Here is an 8277-nt window from a genome sequence, read left to right on the forward strand (position 1 = left end):
TATCTGCTATTTTCTGATCATGCAACGTATGTGTTAGCACAATTCTTTACTGCATCTGAGCACCCTTCACTCCACCCTGTAGGTGCAACGACACTCACCTAACTCATAAATTATGCATGTCACCCTCCTTAAGACACCACAATGCACTCCCCTTGGGGAGCCAGCCAAGAATCCTTCCTCCTGGCCAACCTTTAGGGCATAAGACTTAATATGTCTCTCTTCTGCCCAACCTTTAGGGGCATAAGACTTAATAAAGCCTTGTCTGGGAAACTTGCTTGGCCTTGTATCAACTTCTGTTTCATGGGAGCCTAAGAACATGTAGTCAGGAACACTGCCAACATCTTTATTTCCAACTTCCGGACTTCGGAACTGAGACAATAAATCTCTGCAGTTCTAAGCTACCCATTTTGTGGCACTTTGTTACGGCAGCCCTAGGAAACAAATGCAGGCACGTTCGCTCCATCTACCACTCTCTCCAGACCACAGCTCTTCCCCAAGCCCACCCCATGAGAGGCTGAGGACAGAAGCAGGACCCTTCACAGGCCACCATCACTGCTGGATGGTCACTTCCAGCACTGACTGTATGGGAGCTCCAGCCTCATCTCTCAGTTTCCAGGAGCAGTGGGAGGATGAGGACAAGGAGGAATGAGGGCTCTGGCCTCCCAGGAACTGTCCCTGAGCCTCCACCCTGCTGTCCCCAGAGCTGTCTCTGAGCCTCCACCCTGCTGTCCCCAGAGCTGCTCCTGAGCCTCCACCCTGCTGTCCCCAAAACTGTCATTGAGCATCCACCACGCTGTCCCTAGAGCCCAGAAAGCCTAGGGCTGGCCAAACCTCACCCCTCACTCCTCCTCTGGCCCCTCTTCCCAGCCATCAGCACTTTGGAACAGCCATGAAGCCCCTTTTAATCTCTAGAAAGGTGGCTCAGGAAGGCACAGAGAGGTCACAGCAGGTGGTCATGGTGCCTTACCTGTGTCCACTGGGCCCAGGCTGGCCCTTTAAGGGGATGATGGTGGAACAGCTGAGAAACCACACCCCTCTTCTCAGAGAGGCCAGGGAGAAAGAAAAGGGACAGCGGAAGGAGGAACCTGTGGGCAGGATGTGGAGGGTGGAGGCTCCTTCCTACAGGCACTGAGCAGAGGGATCCTTCCTCCCTGAAGCTGCCCCTGAGCCTCCATCCAGACAGGCCCTCCGACCCCTGCTGGGGCCCGTTCTCAGGAGGTTCAGTCCCAGACAAGGGCTCCGGAGACTTCAGTCCATTTTCCCAAAACAGACATGATGCATCTGGCAAGTCAGGGACCGAGAACATCCAGGACCGAGCCTTGCTAAGAACGGAAGGGAGTAACGTGCCCTGGTGAGGACGTGGGGGCCCAGTCCTCCTGCGGCAGATAGGCAAGTGGCTGTGCCCTCCACTCCATACACCCTGCTGGCAGCACATGTTCTGAGCTCAGGTCCCAGTGCCTTCCTGCTCCTCCTCCAGGCCCCCAGATTTCCAAGGACCTGCTGGGCCACAGGTGAGCAGTGCAGTGGCCTCCTGGACGCAGGGCTCCGAGGCTCCTCGTCGGGTGCCAGCACAGTCCTGGCTCAGCAGCACACCAGCCCTGTGGGCCCCCATCCAAGTCTGGAACAGAGTGCAGGAGGAGGGAAGGGCTCAGAGAGCATGTTCAGAACTCATCCGGGGAGCAGCTGCCTCCTTTCTGGCAAGCCCAGCATCCCGCCTCCTCCAGGAAGCCCTCCTGAGGTCCACACCCAGAGGCCAAGCAGCGCCTGTGTCTTGGACATTCTGTCTTTCCTCCATGTGCCAGCCCAGCTTCATCATGGGACCCTGAGTCCCTTCAGGCTCCTCACCACTCCACCAGCACAGGGCCTAGTGCTCACGGCAGCCTGAACCAAGGTACAGATGGTGATATCTGCCCAGGACAGAGCCAACTCCTGACAGCATGTGCCTCAAGGCCTTTCAGCAGCTGCAGAGACTGGGCATTCCCACCACACATAAACACACACACACACACACACACACACAAGTCGCTGTCAGGACTGGTGACTTTCAAAGCACTGGGCTAAGTCTAGCAGACCTGGATCCTTCTATGGGGCCACAGGAGGCCCCCGCCTCCAAAAGGAAGCTGTACCCTTGGTGAGACCAGGAACCTCCATCCCATGCACAACACACAACACACCCTCCATCACTGCATTGCTCCCTGGAGACAAACCTACGGCACCAGATCCCCACCCGAGGGTCTAAATAACCCCTGGCAGGTGTCCTGATTCTCTAGGGAAGGGCTGGTGCCTGCAACAGGATGACAGTCCAGGGGACAGTCACGATCTGTGCCCTGCTCAGCCTTGTACTCGGCTGCCCAGGCTCGTGATGGTCACACCTACCACCTTGGGGAAAGGGGGAGACTCTGCCAAGAGCCAGGTGCGCGGTTTATGGTTCAAATTGAACATTTGGACAAAAATCTTGAAAACTAGGCTCCTCATTGAGAGAAAAAAAAGGATTTTTCTGCACAGTAAGTTGGAGCCGTGGTGTGGAAGGGACATCCTTGCCACACAGGGCCCAGGGATGCCCTAGGGCACAGGGAGGGAAGATCCTGGAGAAGAGGGGTCAGCTTGGCCCAGAACCCAGGAAGGGGCCCTCACTGCTTCTTGTCCTTTGCCCAAAGTGAGGAGTCAGAGGGGAAAAACCAGAGACCACTCACTGGAGCCCTCCCTCTCCCCTTCCTCCCACCCAGGGGGCATGAACTGCCAGCCAAGCAGGGAGGGGAGGGGCTGATGCAACCCCCAAGTTGCTCACTGGTTGCTGGGCTGTGGGGGCCCACCAGGGCCACAGAGGGGGACTTGCAGAGCCCACTCCACAGCTGTGGTGCCAGCATGCGATCTGTGGGGACCAGGGGACCGGGCAGAGCAGGAGCCCAGAGGCAGTGAGAGCCCCAAGGGCAGTGCACACACCACAGACCCTTCCCCATGGCCACAGGACAGACACCTTCACAGAAGGAGAAGGTGAGGAACATGGTGCATGCAGACAGCTGCAAACCAGAGGGGACAGAGACAAGTCATGAGAAATTTACATTTTTCCATCAACAGTGGAACTGGAGACATAAGAACAAAAAGAAATCAGTAATGGAGAATAAAAGCCAGTTTTTCCCCACTTGATACACAGCGTATAAATTGAAATACACTGAATATACAAAAAAGGCTCCAAGCACTGACAAGGCTCCCATACTGGCCGCCAACCCTCATGAAAGCCAATATCTCGGGCAGGCCAGAGCTCTGGGCACCCCCTGCCCCCGACGCCCTGCCGTGGTCTCTGCACACACCTGGAAGCTCCCATTGTGCACACCGTAGAGGGGCTAGAGGAACACCGCTGGAGAGGGCACGTTCTAGTAGAAGGTTCTCTCCACGCTGAGGCCAGGAGAGGCCAGTCAGAGGCCTATGGGGACCCAGGTGGCCTGAGGTCACTGCAGAGGCTGAGCTTCCTTCCATCAGCAGGAGGCCCGCCCAGCTCATCCCTGCCACTGCCTCTCTCCCATCTCATCACATCCCAACCCACTCTCAGGGCAGGACCCAACTGGGCCTCCTTGCCTAACGGCCGCATAGAACTGACTTATACTGATGTGCGCGTCCTTTACAGCATGAGCTGCGATGGCGGGTTCAGAACGGGGAGTTACCAGCTAGATCCTCAGCCCACAGAGGGAGCCACACCTCCAGGAACTCCGTCTTTGTCATCAGCACATCTGTGGCTCCCACCCCACCCAGTGTCTCCCTGAGCACCTGAGTTGCTGCCAAGGATCCCCTGACCCTCCCATAAGGATGTCACCTGGGGCTCCAACCCAACAGGAGCAAATAGACCTCGGCAACCTCCCCACAAGGCTGTGCCCCATTTCCCACCTCAGGGGTCACCACTCGGATCTCATCCAGCCACATGTCCCCTCTATTTCTCCTCCTAAGACCCTACAATCCCCTCCGCCTTGCTCTATCTCCACTTCTTTCACTGGCTCATGCCAAATCATCTCCCTCTGGGTACCCCACTGGCCCCCATTGGCCCCCAGCAGGTCCCCCATGTCCCCTTTTCCCAGCAATCCATTCCTCAAAACATAAACTAGGTCGTGTTACACAGTTTCATACTTTGCTTTGCTCCAAGGAGAAGCCAAGCACCCTCCTGCTTAGCCCCACACCCTCTTTCTCACATCCACGGCCTGACATGGCCCCTGCACCCCCTCTTGTAACCTGACATGTGGTGCATGAGGCGTGACGGTTTATTTAAGGCGGGCCCTTGTCCATCTTGTTCTCTAAGGCATCTGCCAGGGTGAGAACAGGGTCCTGAGCACACCAGAGGCCCCAGCTGTCCTTTCATAGAACATGTGAACAAATGAACAAACCAAGCTCCTCCAGAGGCAGAAGACTAGGACCCCGGGCTCTTGATCTCGGTGACTCCGGGTCTGGTCGGGACCAAGCTGCCCTTATCTTCAGCCTCTGCCTCAGATCCCCCTTCCCTTCTCTCCCCTGGCAACGTGACAACTCTCTACTGGCCCAGAGCGGAGACTTGAAAAGCCCACCCCATCCAGGACCAGGCAGTGGAGAGGGGAGGGGGGGAACCAGACAACACACTCACACATGCACACAGTGACACATCTGCACACACAAACATGTACACTCTTACCCGCTCACACATGTACACACACACACACACACAGCTACCTACCTGGGTGACAGCTTGAACAGGAGGTAGGTCAGGCCAGTCAGCAGGAGAAAGATGGACACAGCGACAAAGGTGTTGCCTGGCCGCCCCCAGCGTGGGATCAGAGGGCCTGTGGGCAGGAAGGGCCCAGGGCTGTGAGCAGCCTCAGTGCCAGGAGGCTCCCCCAAAACCCACCTGGCAAAAGTGCACCCTTTAGTGCCCTGGGCCAAAGTGGAAGGTTTGTGATGGGCTGTGGAGGTTTGTGTCACCTGCTGAAGGACCTTGTGTGAGCCATGCTCCTGGGCCTCACTCTTCCCATCTGCCACACAGTGGGTCATAAGGTCCGTGGGCCATCTCAGCACTGCAATGCGCAAGGGTCAGTCTAGCCCTCATTAAGGACACCGAGGTCATGTCCAGCCTCCAGGCAGGAGCACCAGCCCTAGTGTGCAGCCCTGCCACCCTCACTGCTAACAGGAGCCACTGACTACGGTTTCCCAGGAAGCCCCAGAGTTGGCAGGTGTTTGTGTCCTCCCTACAGACCTCGGACCTTCAGAGGAAGGGGGTCAACTGGGGCATGGCTGCCTCAGGGAGGGGCTTCCAGGAGGCTGAAAGGGTGCGGGGGACACCCAGCCCAGACTCTGGAAGTGCAACAGCCACAGCAGCGCCCACCTTGTCTCTGGGGAGCCTGGAAGCACACAGGCTGGCTCCACTTGCTCCACTGGCCTGTGTAACGTTCTTCCTGTACACGTCATCCTCCAGTGTGGCCATGTGGACATGCAGCCTGGCCTCAAGGATAAAGCCAGGATCCAGCTCAAAGGCTTCCAGTATGAGCCAGGTCACCCCGACAATGTGATCCCTGTGCTGGGCCCACTGTGGGGGTGGGGACAGTTGGCAGGTGCTGAAGGTGGGGCTGGGTCCCTCAGCCCTTGAGAATACACACATGCACACGCTCACATAACACACACACGAACGCACCTGTGTTCACACAGGCACACTCACCACGTTCACGTGCACACACAGAGAGAAGGCACACTCACACTCACACACAGATACAGCTGCATTTGCCCACAAATACACATATGCACACACAAATATGTCTACAGGCACACTTTCACACTCATCACGCTTGCGTGCACACTCACATACACAAGTGTGTGCACAGCACACTCACATTCACACTCATACACATAGGTGTGCCCATGTGCACACTCACAAACACAAGGCACAGACACACTCATATGTACACTTACATACAAACACAAATGTGGGCACATTTGTATGTGACACACAAACACATGCACACTTACACTTAGGTGCACACACCCACAGAGACACAAGCACACTCTACTCACATACACACACATGAAGCACACACATGTGCATGTCAGCATGTGTGTGTGCACACACACACCTGGCTCCAGTTCCTCCCCTCCTCATCACTCCAAGTTGACCTCGCCTTATTTGGAGTGGGGAGTCTGCCCTGGACTGCTGCTCCCAGGAAAGAGGCCCCAGGAGAGAAGCCAGCCAAAGTGTTACCTCCCAGGCCTCTTCCTGCCTCTTGAAGGCCAGCTCATAGCTGAGAGGTGTGGTCATTGAATCCAAGGCAGGACTGAGTCTCCAGGTCAGGATGCAGTGGCCAGAGCTGATGTGCTCTGCAAGTCAGAGAGTGGGTCCAGCCTCACTGGAACAGAGGGAATCCATGTAAGGCTGAAGCCCCATGGGTCTGGGTGTGTCAGTCAGCACACCCAAGACTGGGGATCTGAAAGATTCCCAAGGGGCATGGTCAAGACCCTCTCAGACCAGACACCTCACTGGGAGACTGGTCCAGAAAAGCCCCAGGTGGGACAGGACAGCAGTGACTTCCTCTGGCCCCTGCAGTAACCACGTGGACCCTCCCTTCCCAGGGGCCAAGGCTGTCCCCAGCCCTGGATCTCACTTGGCAGGGATTGAGAACACTCACTGGGCCACAGGGGTCACAGGTTGCAGGGCCTTTCTCCCAGCCCCCAGGCAGCCAGGATGTTCTTGCCAAGGGGCCCTGCCCCAGGCCTATAGCTGCTGTTCACCGTGTCTCCAGGGCAGGTACTACAGGTCCACCAGGCTGACCTGATCCCTCCCGGACACGCGGTGGTAGAAAGTGATGATGAAATAGTCGGATGGCACGAGCACTGCCTTGGGCGGCAGCACTACGGTGCACTCACTGCCCTGCCAGATGCACTTCTGTGTGCCACCAGGAGCCTGGTTGCTGAAAAGGGCATGTGTCAGCACTACGGGGCCGCTACACTATCCTGGTGCAGCTGCTGCAATCCTCACCCTCATCCCTGTCCAGGTAGGCATGGCCCTCCACCCTCACCTGATGAAGGGGAGCCAACGGCTGAAGCCCTGGCCCAGCTCTGGGGCAGACCAGTGGCAATCAATCCTGAGAATGTTGTTGGTGAGGCAGGTAAAGGTTCCAGCCCTTGCCCTGGAGACAGTGACGGCTGGGAGCCCACAGTGAGTGCTTCCGAAGAGAGCTGAGTTGGGGGGTTGGGAGGATCCGACAGCTGACATCCTAGCAGGGCAGTCGCCAGTGAATGATCCCAGAATCTGTCCAGGGAAGCACTGGGAGGCCTGGGAAGTGATGGGCTCTGACCTACATGGGCAGGTCAGAACCAGAGAGGTGTCAAGAGGGTGAAGGAAGGGTCGATCCAGGGACCGGAGGTAGGGAGGTAAAGGAAGAGAGACTAGAGACAGAGGTCAAGGCTGACCCCTAGAGGACATGCCCCAGCATGGTTTGGGCCAAACCTTTCCCTAGGGGCTCGGCATCGGACAACCCAGTCCCCCAAACATACCCTAGTTCTCCACCCACCTCATACAGACACGAGTGCCCAGCCCTCACCTCGTCCATCCCCTGAGACAGAGACTCCCAAGCAGACACAGGTGCAGGCCAGGAGCCAGGTGCCCATGTCTCGCCTCAGGGCCTCACTCTCCAAGGTTCAGCCTGCAAGGGACTGCTCTGAGGGCCCCGTGCGAGCCATCTCTCTCTGGAGGGGTGCTCTCCATGAATTGCTCCCCAGCAGAGTGCTCAGTGGGTCTCCATCTGCACTCACACGGTGTCTTGTGAAAGACGCTGGACACCACTGCCCAGGGTTTACTGATAAGGAACTGAAGCTCAGAAAGGCCGCTTGACCCTGCCAAAGACTCATGATTGCAGGCTGTAAGATGCACCCTCCAACTTAGATCTCGGACTCTGACACAGCTAGATCTCCACGTCTGCCAAGAAGGCTCCTCTCTGGGATAGGCATCCTCTGCCAGCCCATCCCCTGTCCCTGGGCCCAGGCCCCATCCTGCAGGGGAGTCGGGATTGGGGGAACCAGTCACTACCAACCACCACCACAGGTGCATTTTCTACTTTAATTCTCACAACAGCTCTGTAAGGGAGAAGCACTGTCTCCGTTCACAGGCAAGGAGCTGAGTCCCAAGAAGGGAAGGAGGAGAAATCACTTGCCCAGGGTCACACAGACAACCTTTATGCATTTATTTATTTATTTTTTTTTTTTTTTTTTTGAGACAGAGTCTCCCTCCGTCACCCAGGCTGGAGTGCAGTGACATGATCTTGGCTCACTGCA

General features: G+C 56.8%; 1 pseudogene; it reads right to left on the bottom strand.

Annotated features, from left to right (window-relative positions):
* Positions 1-3144: 3144 nt before the first annotated feature.
* Positions 3145-8277, bottom strand: LOC129478609 (interleukin-9 receptor-like; annotated as a pseudogene).

The sequence above is a fragment of the Symphalangus syndactylus genome, chromosome 3 (genome assembly GCF_028878055.3).
Source record: "Symphalangus syndactylus isolate Jambi chromosome 3, NHGRI_mSymSyn1-v2.1_pri, whole genome shotgun sequence".
In the NCBI taxonomy this organism is placed as follows: Eukaryota; Metazoa; Chordata; class Mammalia; order Primates; family Hylobatidae; genus Symphalangus; species Symphalangus syndactylus.